Source organism: Sinocyclocheilus anshuiensis, unplaced genomic scaffold (assembly GCF_001515605.1).
Source record: "Sinocyclocheilus anshuiensis isolate Anshui unplaced genomic scaffold, SAMN03320099.WGS_v1.1 scaffold543, whole genome shotgun sequence".
NCBI lineage: Eukaryota > Metazoa > Chordata > Actinopteri > Cypriniformes > Cyprinidae > Sinocyclocheilus > Sinocyclocheilus anshuiensis.
Genome location: NW_015552590.1, coordinates 338279 through 349188, shown reverse-complemented (window position 1 = coordinate 349188; position 10910 = coordinate 338279). Strand labels below are relative to the sequence as shown.

At 37.7% G+C, this 10910-nt stretch overlaps 1 pseudogene; it reads left to right on the top strand.

Annotated features, from left to right (window-relative positions):
- The window catches only part of LOC107665510 (low-density lipoprotein receptor-related protein 1B-like), a 312996-nt pseudogene that overhangs the window by 74399 nt on the left and 227687 nt on the right, over window positions 1-10910 (top strand).

Below are 10910 nucleotides of genomic sequence, written 5' to 3'. Positions count from 1 at the left end.
TCTTCGTGTTGGCGGACGGCTCTTCAGCGGTGGTGGTTTCCCGTGTCGGGTGGGGTGCACACATCAGGCTGCACTACCCCCTGTTTGTGTTGCAGATGATCATCTCCCCTGTGCGCCTCAGCACACGAAAAGAGCTTTTTCCCCTAAAAGAGCTAATTTCGGGTGCGTCTTTTTAAAGTTGCGTGGCAAACTTGACGTTACGTCTTTGTAAAGACGATGTGGGTCTTGCTATAGACAACGTATCACCCGGGTGTTTCTGGACGCGGTCGTTACCTGGTGCTGGGTGATGGTCACGATCCCTCATTCCCTGAAGGAGGGAACGGAGACGTCACGTCCCGTCGCCGCAGCTCCTGTACCACCGCTGACCGGCCGGGTCACCGGCTCGGCTCCTCAGCGAAAACCTGAATATGCGCTGCATCTGCTGCCTACTTATACTCACGCTGTGATCAGCGGCAGCTGGATGCAATAATCGCATGCCAATGTGCATTGGCTCGTTTAGTTTACACTCGAAGTAGATTGGTCTCTCTAAGCGAGATCCCAATTTCGTCAGTCATCCGACGTGACGTCTCCGTTCCCTCCTTCAGGGAACGAGGGTTACCATACGTAACCGAGACGTTCCTGTGGCTAGTGCCTAAACTGAATCTGCTCAAAAAAAAAACAGCAGAGTAGAACAGATGCACCATTTCTCTTTCATCTCCCGAGGAAAGAAAGTGAAAGATTTTTCCTTCACTCGTGGCCTGTTAACATATTAATAGCGTTAGCTGGTGTTGCTCTTGTATACAGTATGCATGTTTCTGGAAGCTTGTGTGTAGCCTGCCTCAGCCGTTTCCTCTCCCTGTCTGTAAATTCCCATTACTGAATGTTTTATCAAAGCCTACAAATGATAAAACAAACCTCAGAACATGTGACAATCTTGACAGCCTTTGATGCCGAAATCGGAGTTTGTACTTCTATTCTGATGGAAAAAGAGGTCTTGAGTAAGAACCCTCGCTGTGTGCTGTAGCGAAGGCCAAGACACCAATCAGGAATCTTGGAAAGTTCAAAGGCAAAACGCAGTGTAGAATGTCTGACTAGCTTGAAGTTGGCACTTGAATTTCTTGACAAATCCACTACAGAAAGACATGGGAAGTTGTTTTTATGGCCAAGTAATTTTAGTAAATCACATCAATTCAGAGCAGTTTTGTCAGGGACAGATGCTACATTGCATTAAAATCAAAGTCGGAATTTTTAACTAGGAAACCATGTGGAACATATGGAAGCCCGTTTCTGCCACTGAAAAAAAAAATAATAATAATAATTGTGGCTTTTTATCTCACAATTCTGACTTTTTTTTTGTTCTTGCAATCGCGACTACATTTCACAATTCTGACTTTTTTTCTCATAATTGTATGATATAAACTTGCATTTGAGAGAAAAAATTCAGAATTGCAAGATATAAACTCACAATTCTGACTTTTCTCTCATAATTGCGAGTTTATATCTCGCAATTGTGACTTTTGTTCTCAGAATTGTGAGTATATATCTCTCAATTCTGACTTTATAACACGCAAGTAAATAAAGTTCTGACTTAATAATTGCGAGTTATTAAGTCAGAATTTTGAGATATATATAGACTCACAATTCTGAGAACATATCAATCTTTTTCCCCCTCAGAATTGAACTTTATAACTCGCAATTGTGAGTTTATATCTCACAATTCTGAGAAAAAAGTCAGAATTGCAAGATGTAAACTCGCAATTGTGAGAAAAAGTCAGAATTTTGAGATAAAAACTCGCAATTACTTTTTCATGTTTTATTCAGTGGCAGAAACGGCTTCCATAGGAGCACAAAACCGGACGCTCGCGCTCAGATACACGCTGCTCTCGCCCAGAGAGAGTGCGCGCACTTAAAACGTGTCTCTCTCCGGGCGAGAGCAGCGTGTATCTAAGCGCGAGCGTCCGGTTTTGTGCTAGAGCAAGGGAAATCCGCGCGCGAGCAGAGAGATTCGCGCTCGCGCATTGTATTAATGTGCTTTCGCGCTACAATAATGCGCTCTCGACATTTGTCAGTAAAATAACGCCATAGTTTACGCTAACAATGAATTTGGTAGGAAACTTCATTGTTGACAATAAAACAAATACTTTACAAGGTGATAAAATATTTTCAGAAAACACTGTAAATAATTATTTATTTTATTTGTTCACTTCTACAACAAATGTTAGCATTGGATAGCATCACTCATGCTAAAAAATGTGGTTGCTAGCAGATTTCTTAGTTAAACTGCATTACATAAGTATAAAATCGTTTTAGCAAACTTTAAACTAAATTATTTTCTCTATTGCTAAACTGCTTAACAAATGCTAGTATCGCATAGCATCTTTTATGTTTAAATTTGCTTACTATCATTTTTTGACAATAAAACAACTGCCAATGTTTCTTACTGTCCATCACACACTTTTTACCACAAATGCTAGAGCTGGCTATAGTTGATATACTACACTAATTTTTTTTATTTTAATTGTTCACTTCTACTACAAATACTATAGCATTAGCATTGTTGTTATTAAACAAATGTGGTTGCTAGGAAAATTTATTTGTTTACAGGGCAATTACAAGTACAAAAAATGGAAATATGTAGATCACCTAAACAACAAATTCTAACATTGGATAGCTTCCTTTACACTCAAATTTGGTCACTAGCAAACTTTTTGTTATTAATCAATGTTAGCTAATGGTACAGTTGATAATGTTTTACTTCTTTGTGCATCATCTTCCAAAATTTCAAGGAATGGAACATCTTTATGGTCCAAGATATCAATCAATATCCCAATATAATGTAACTTAATAAACATAACAAATAAGCTAATAAATGACCCAAATCTCAGCTATTATTTGGGGCCTCACTGGTAAAACAAAATTTTGAGTACGAATAGTTTGAAAAACTATTCCAACATAAATTGTTAAGTTCAGTATGTCAGTTTATGTAAGAATGGTTTTTATGAACAATTTGCCCAGATATTCATTCTAATGTTTCAAGAATAATGCCATTTTGCTTGATTCATGACTTAGCATTCCAGTCTCTACTCAAATAAAACTTGTCTTTTTGCTTCACCTCAAAAACTTTGAACAGCCTTGAACATCTCTTTCTCTTTTTGTTGCTCTCAGTTACATTCCGTAACAAACATTCTTAGCTCTTCAGGAGCGTTGAATGCACCACGAACGCTCTGCAGCATTTTGTTCTGCACCTAAACAATCAAATGCACTGGAAGATGTGACCATGGTCCCTCTGAACCTGGTACCGTAACGTTTTCATTGTTTTAGTACCGACTTGGTACCGAAATACCGGGTCTTTTGACAACACTACTCTGAAGGTATTGCTTTACGTCTCCTGAGCATTCGTAGATTGGCGCGTACTACATACTACAGGTGCTAGGCAGGAAACCGTCTTTGTGTTGCACCTATGGACGTCCCTGTGGTAATAACACACTAGCCTTACTTTCCCCATCTGCATTGTCAGTCCCTAATGAATATACGGAATTGAATAAAGCGGACAACACAGCAAGGCAACTAAAAAACCCTGAAACACAGCAACTGCAAACAAAAGAGTCTACACTTCACTGTGGCTTTTATATAATGGCAACTCGCACAGTAAACAAAGCATTGGGATAACAAGAACGCCGTCAGATGCTTAAAGGTAAATTTATCTTGGGAACAACAGCTTTTCTTTGTTCATTTTACAGCCCGTTGTGAAACATAATTACTCTACTTATGCTTGTGCCTGATTAGGTTAAACGTCAGAAGTTTTTTACGCACAGAAAAACGTACGCCACCAAAAAATTATGCATATAGAACTGATATTATCCATCTGGGCAAGATATTGTTTATTGGTGATTCAGATATAGATTTGTTTTTTGTTTGTTTTGTTTTTTCTTTTTCTTGTGATATCACTATAACAAACGTTGTATTCATGAAATTTACTTTTTAATATATCTTTCTTGTGACTGACACAATGTTTTCTTTCGATTCCAATTAATTTTCTCATTATCTTGACATATTAAAAGCTGTTTTCTTCAGCTCTCTACCTAATTTTTGGTGATTTTGCCATAATAAAAGTTGTATTTGCGAGATTTCTACCTTTTTTTATCTCAACTTGAGAAAATGTTTTCTCGTGATTGACACAAAAACAGTTTCTTGTGATCTTAACTTAATTTTCACATGGTGTAGACATAACAAATGTTGTTTTGCACAAGAGAAAACAACAAACAGCTTTTAAGTTGGGTTCTCAAGACAAGTTTATGTTGAGATCTTGAGAAAATTTTAGTAAAGATCAATTGAATTGATACGGAGTCCCGCACATGACATGCAAGAAAAAATAAATAAATCGTGCGCACGATTTACTAATTCGTTCCCTCGATGTACCAAAACATGCACACGATTACTATTTCGTTCCCTCGATTTGCTAAATCGTGCGCACAATTTACTAAATCGTTCTCTCGATTTATAAATCGTGTGCACGATTTAGCAAATCGAGGGAACGAATAAATAAATCGTGCGCACAATTTATAAATCGAGGGAACGAAATAGTAAATCATGCACATGATTTAGCCTACTATTTTTTTCCTGCATGCCATGTGCGTGGCTCTGTAAATTGACATGACAAAGACAGAAACAAATGCTAATACAGATATGTTTCGTAATATGCAGGTAGCTTCACTAATAAACACACACATTGACGTCATTGTTTTAGCAGGTGATAATATTAACAGTAATACAGAATGACTTGTTTACTTCCTTTCTATGTATTTAATTGCTTAGCAATTAAATGTTGTACAGTAGCTGCACAGGAATTTGACAGTCGTCAGCTAACAGCTGCAAATGTTAGAATTCATCAAATAAATTCAACATTTATTCATCTAGTGAGACTGCTAGTGTTCGCTCGAGTGCTGAAAATGCAGGCATATTACAGTATGATAGGAGCAGCTGAGGGTTAAGTGCTTTGCCCAGGGGCAAAACTGCAGTGGTCACAGGAAGGGCAGTTTCATGTGCCAAGTTGATGTCCTTTGGTAGCTTGACTAGGATTTAGACGAGCCTCCAAGTGCAGAGCCTTTATGGCCACATCAATCTGGTTAAATATAGATTTAGTCGTTGAGCACAGGCCGTTGAACCAACCTGTTCATTTGCACCGGTTTATCTGGAGTTTATCTGAATCCTCTTCCAATGCTGGCAGTCGATTCTGAAGTGTTGATGAAGGGGCAAAATAAACCAACTCTGTTTCACAGTTACACCTCAGATGTCTCGCATGCACCGCCCTTCGGTTTCTCTAGTTAGAGGTGCCGGTGTTTGTGAAGTTATGCAATATTACTTTTTGCTGTAACTGTGAAAACATACCAGTTTTTAATTTCAATTTCCACCACCTACCAACCACTCAGAATACCTTAGCAACCACATAGCAATATGCTAAAAACACTTCAGATATGCTAGCATCATGTTGTGAGTTGTGCATTTTCTTCGTTCTTCGTTCAGGGGTTCCTTTCTGTTCTAACAAAACATGTTTTTACTCAACATGGGCTAGTAAGAAACTACCTATAGAACAATGCTAAAACTTCTCAAAACATTCTAGCATTGTGTCAGTGAGTTATGCGAGTAACTAAACTACTGAAAACAGAACATGTTTGGCTACTTTGCAGAGCTTGAAGGATTGCCATGTCCACTTATTATAAGCAATTCTTATTAAGTGTCTTTGGGATTGTTGTTTGAGCTTGGCTCATAAAGCATTTTAATTTATGGAATTAATAATGTAGGCAGGTGCAGGTTGCTATATTATGGTATGTGGCTTATTGCCAAGATTTGGATTTGAGTTTGTTATGGACTTCTTTTTTCTTTTTCTAGGAAGATCTGGCAACACTAAGTCAAAACGTACACTGTGATTTCTTGCACTATACATACAGAAGAAAAGACACAACTCTGATAAGTGTTTAAATGCGTCATTAACAACAAGTGGTTCAGTTCGGTTCTGCACACACTGCATAGAATTTCTGCAAATGCAGTTGACACTACCTACATTTTTCAAGAGTCAATTCGGTTGTAGAATGCATTTGTTACTTCCATAAATTACTGAACTGTTTGTGTACAGAACAGGATTAAGCACTAAAATTTGAAATAACAACTGAATTTAGCTGCAGTGTGTATGTGACCATTGTGTTTGTGAATTTTGTGCATTTTCTTTGTTGCTTTAGAAAGTCAACTTCCCTTCTGCTTCCAACCTCCGTCCTTTCTCTTCTAGCAAACCATGTTTTTACTCAACTGTCATCTATTTATAAACACTGCCTGGTAGGTGCAGACCCCCTGGTCACCTGCTCTGATCGCACAAACAAAAAAATACACAAGCACACGCTCATTCCGCTGCAGTGATGGCCTAGCTGTCTGAGCCCTGGGGACGGTGGCTGCTCTAATGATGGAGACTGAGGGGAAGACCTGCTGTGAGTGAATAATAGACCTGTCCAGACATATGCCATGTTCTCTGGACTGGTGATTCCTGCAGGGCAGGGGGCGGGGCTTATGATGCAGCTTTTTGAGTGATCTGTTTAGACGGTTGAGGAATATGCTAAAGTCAGGTGAAGGTGATGTCAAAGGTTTTCTATTAAGTATGTGATTTAAAATCAAAATTTGATGTCCAACAACAAACATTGGTTTCATAAATGTTTGGGCACATCTTCTGTGTTGCTCTCCATTTGACTGATATTCATGTTCATGTACCTTCTAATTACTTCACCTATTTTGCTTAGTTTGATTTTATTTTATAGAGAACATTACAGGTTTCTATTGGCCATTTTTAAAAGACAAGCCCTTCAGTGTTTTGTTTTGTTTTGTTTTGCTTTTTTCATGTTGCTTTGTTTTGGTTTTTCTTTTGTTTCGCTTTGTTTCATGTTGTGTTGTTTTGCTTTTTGTTTTGCTTTGTTTCATGTTGCTCTGTTTTGTGTTTTGCTTTGTTTCATTTTTCTTTTCTTTTTGGAAAGCATTGCAGGTTTTTATTGGCCATTTAAAAAAGGACATGTCTTTTAATGTTTTGTTTTGCATTTTGTGATTTTTATGTTCTTTTTGCTTTGTTTTATTTTTATTTTTTTGTTGCTGTTTTGTTTTGCATTTTGTTTTGCTTTGCTTTACTTTTTTCCCCCCTTTTTTCTTTCTTTTAGAAAACATTGCAAGTCTCTATTGACCATAAAAAAGGACAAACTCTTCAATATGTACTGGTCCAAATTTGTATTTCAGTATAAAATATGAATAGCATTTGTAAGCCATTTCATTGGATCTTTTGAATATGTCAAGCTTAGAGGTGGTCTGAAAAAACTTGTGGCATTTAAGTCTGTATAGATTTTCAAGGTCCCAGGCTTCAATTTTTTTATGTGGTACGGGACTCCTGAGAGTGATTGATTGTTCACAGCAGCTAAAGTTCAAGCTCTTTGGGTTGGGGTAGAGAAATAGATCTGTAGGCATTTACCTTAATGCCCCTGTCAGTTTCAGCACCCTTCCTGGACTGCTGCCGTTAGCACTACATCACCCAGCGAGTGTCAGAGGAAGTAGGGCCCCTCACTGAGAGAAAATCACCTTGAGGGAGAGCTCTGGAGTTCACTGGAGATAAATCCTGTTGTGCGGGAGCCTAACTCACAGCGAGAGTCCACCCATAATGGCCTCCTTCCCACTCCTCAGAGATTAGTGTGAATCCGGGTGGCAGCGAGTGTTCTACAGTAGCTGCACACATTCAACACCACTCACAGTGTAAACAATGATTTTGACCTATTTTTGAAGTTACGTTTGAAGATTTGGGTTCCTAGCATAAGCATAATATTTCTCCAAAGAGTAATTCTTATCCGATAATCAACTCTCCCACCTGCTGTTTTGAATCGGAGAGGTCTAGTTTTCTCCTCCTGGATCAATGCTTGTAACTTTTCACTCATTTCAATGTAACATTTGAAGTCAGCTGCCTTTTTAAATATATGGAGGTTCACTTTCTTTTTCCTTGATGTTTCAGTTTTTTTTTTTTGTATACCTAATGGGCAAATACTGACATTTACATTTTTATTGGGTTATCAAAAGGTCCTTTAGAAATAATATCAGGAAAGTCAAACTCTGTGTGGTTAGATAAGTGTCAAAAAAATTGGACGCAATATAAAAAAGTCAATTGTCTTTTATTAGCAGTTTTCTTTGCATGCTTTTTGCAGATCAAAATTTACGATTTCAGTAACCGCTTTTCTTTTACACTGCTAAAGGCTTTATTTGCACTTTTTGTTGGCGCTAAATCATGTCAGTTTAATTTCTGAGGTTTTATGTCATTTATATGTCTCAGTTTGGCGTGCTGTTGCAAAATTTGACTATTAGTTAGGCCAGCTTCCTCCTCGGTCATATATTCCGCCATATTTTTGGCACAAATCGAATGCATATGAAGTCCATTATTCATTTTAAGTTCATGTTGTTGTTTTTTCAGTGAGGAAAACTGTCTTGGGTTGTATTTAGTGTAATTTTTGTCTTGTCAAATGTCGTACTGATCACAACTAGTCAAGTCAAGGGTTAGTCATAAAGGGTTAGTTCACCCCCAAAATGAATAATTTGTCATTATTTACTCACAATTGACAATAAAGCAGACTTGACTTGACTTGACTTGACAATATTTTTTTTCTTATGTGAAACACAAAATATGTTACTTCTGCTCTTGTTGCTCCCAGTTATTGTTATGTGAAAGAATAAAACTACAGATTTAGTGGCTCAGATTCCCTATCTGCATAAATAAATAAAGAATCCTTTATAGCCAAGATTATGAAATATTTCAAGAACTGTTAGTTGCTTCCCATCGCTAGTCCCACATATAAATAGTTAAACATCTTTCAGCTCAAGTGGATACACATTCCCTGTAATAGATAAAAAGCCATTATATTTCACATTCAGTTAAACTCATATTGTAAAACGCGTTGCATTACCCTTAAACGCTGTGATACATTTTTAAAGAAGTACTTAATTTAAAACTGTCAGACTCAAGCCATTCTGAACGCATGCCTCGGGTGGGTCGATGAATTTCTCAGTGCAATGCTTATTATTAATGTGGGCTCCGTAGCAAATGCACGCTAAAAATCTCTCTCACTCACGATTAGATGGCTAAACCGTCTGCAATCTTTCTCTTTCTCACTCTTTACAGTATTGGCACGCACTTAAAACCGTCACAAATGACGAAGAAAAGCAAGGTGACCTGTTAGCCACACGCCAAGATGAATAAAAACATCAAATATGGGCTATGGCTATTGTAATTGAAACAGACTGCCACCCAAGCTTTTAGAAATCACTGCTATTTTTCAACCTATTCTGGGATCAGTATATAAAGACGGGGTCATCTTCATTTGGCGAGCAATCCAGGAGAATGTGGTCGTCAAAACGTCCCTCATTATGAGGCTGTACAGGTGATAAATATCACACAATGGGCCTTAAATTTGTACTCCACTGTTGTGTATTGACAGCGATTTGGAGTGGGAGCTCGCGGGAAGAATTGCATCCACGGATACAGGCCTTAAGTGCCACTTAAAAAGCACTGAATCATGGTCTCGTAATGAGGCTGCATCTGTTCGACTTTTAAAAAATGATTTCATACTGGCGAAATGGCATTGTGCTTTTATGGAGGGTTTTGTCGAGTGTAAATGCATGTTCATTGGGTGGGCAAACTCTGTGCGTTATATTAAGACTGTGAATCAAAGTTTAAATGTGTGTTTGTGTCTTCTCAGAGTTGGTGGGTAGCTGCAAGGAGCGGAGATGTCAGTTTGACTGTGTGATCATGAGAAACAGGACGTCCTGTTTCTGTGGGGAAGGTTTCGAACTGGATGAGGATGGGAGGCGGTGTCGAGGTGAGGGTCGTTAACATTTGAACTCAGTTTGAAGAATTGGACTCTTTAGAAATGTCACTGAATTTAATTGTAGCACCTTAGAAACCGTTTTGACTTATTACAGGTAATAAAGGGAAAAAAAGTCCAATAAAATGCTTTCCAGAATGAAATCGTCCTATGAGCTCCTATGGAAAAAAGCAAATATTGGTGTAAGATCATATCCCTATACTCAGTGCCTGATGAAAGGTGCGAGCTATGCTAAGCTAGTAGGCTAAACTGTTAGCTACCTGACAATGTTTTCATTTGACCATATTTAGCTTTGGTAATGTGATGTGTACATTGAAAAGTGTAATTAACATTTTTTATGATTAAGAAAATGTTTTAAATTGATTTTCTATCATTCCTAATCAGATACTGAATAGATTACCCATAGAAATTAGTCTCAGAAGCATGTTTGTGATATCTTGTTAATCAAGAGTTTTTCTTAACCAGTTTGAGCTATGCTAAGTTAGTAGGCTACAGTAAGTTGTTAGCTACCTGAAAATGTTTAAGTATGACCACAATTCGACAGATAGTAAATCACATTTTTTTCTTATTATGAAAAATGTGTAATCTGGTTTTGTATCAGTTCCAATCAGGCATCAAAATGAGTATCTATAAAATGTTGTCAGCTAATATCCGATGAAAAATGTTACGTGTTTGCGTCATAAGCTTGTAATCTGTTAGCTACCTCAAAATGATTAAATAGCACCATTTTTAGCTTTGGTAATTTGAAAGAGATTCACATTAATTCTATTTTTTATTTCACAGTTCTAATCAGGCACAGAAAAGAGTACTCATAAAAAGTTGCCTCAGCTGATATTATTTTGAGTTCTCTAGAAAAGCTAGCTGTCAAGTTAGTGTTGTCAAAAGACCCGGTATTTCGGTACCAAGTCGGTACTAAAAAAATGAAAACGTTACGGTACCAGGTTTTCTTAAGTACCGGTTCTTTGATGCGCCATCAGAAAACTATCCTCTTCCAGTGTTGCCAAGTCCGTGGTTTTCCCGCGGAATTGGGCTGCTTTAACA